Source organism: Lucilia sericata, unplaced genomic scaffold, assembly GCF_015586225.1.
Source record: "Lucilia sericata isolate MDLA Ls3-8-SP2 unplaced genomic scaffold, ASM1558622v1 Contig000726F_arrow, whole genome shotgun sequence".
NCBI lineage: Eukaryota > Metazoa > Arthropoda > Insecta > Diptera > Calliphoridae > Lucilia > Lucilia sericata.
In genome coordinates, this window is record NW_023994725.1 from 191,462 (window position 1) to 192,500 (window position 1,039).

Below are 1,039 nucleotides of genomic sequence, written 5' to 3' on the forward strand. Positions count from 1 at the left end.
TTTCAAATTCAAACATAATTAATGATCATGATGTTTGATCATTTGCTTGTAAATATTTAACCAAAAAAAAAAAAAATTTGTTGTTTGGTCAATAGTTCCTCTTATATGTTATGGTTAAACGATCACTAATATTAACATAATAGAGAAATTAACGGTTAATAACAATACTTCTGTTTTTTTTTTTAATTTCTATAAATTTTGCATTGTTGTTAAACAAACAGAAGAAAAACAAAAATTTATGCAAATTAATTTAAAATCTTTCACCTTAAAAAAACAAAAACTTATATAATAATTATAAGGATATGATCATTTTTTGTTTATTTACTTTAAATATTCATATGAATTATGATATGTTTAAACTAAGATTAATTATTATGCTAATAACAACTAATATGCCTGTATTATACAATTTTTTTAAAGTAATATTTGGTTAATATCAAACAACACTACTCATTCAAACTACTATTTACTTTTTTATTATTTTGCTCAGTTAATACAGGAAGTGAAACTTTTTTTGGTGTTTTTTTTTTAACTTTATTTTTCTTATAAAAATTCTCATGAATAAATTTAATTATTTCAAATTTCAAATTTATTAGTTTAACTTTCTTATAGTTGTTTCTTTAAGTGTGTGGGTTTAAAAAGAATTTATTTTCTTTTGTTTAATGTTTTTTTTTTCTCCTCCGTAATTTCATGAAAGTGAAGTTAAATTTTAATATAAATTTTTTCTTTTGTTTTACTTTTTTCATGTCAGATGAAGTAATAAAATTTGAAAACTTAAGTTAGGTGTTTTTTTTTTTGTTTAGTCACTTTTCAAATTATAAAAACAACTTTTACTTTAGATTGGGAAAAATCTTATAATTAAAAGAAAGTAAAATTTTTATTACTTTTAGATAATTGAAAATGAATAAAATAAATTTGAATAGAAAATTATGATGTCATGGTAAAGAAATTTTGATTAGAGAAAAGATAAAGAAATTCACCAACCAATGTAAAATTTTTAAATCTTATAATAAAATTTACTTCCAATTTTATCGAATCA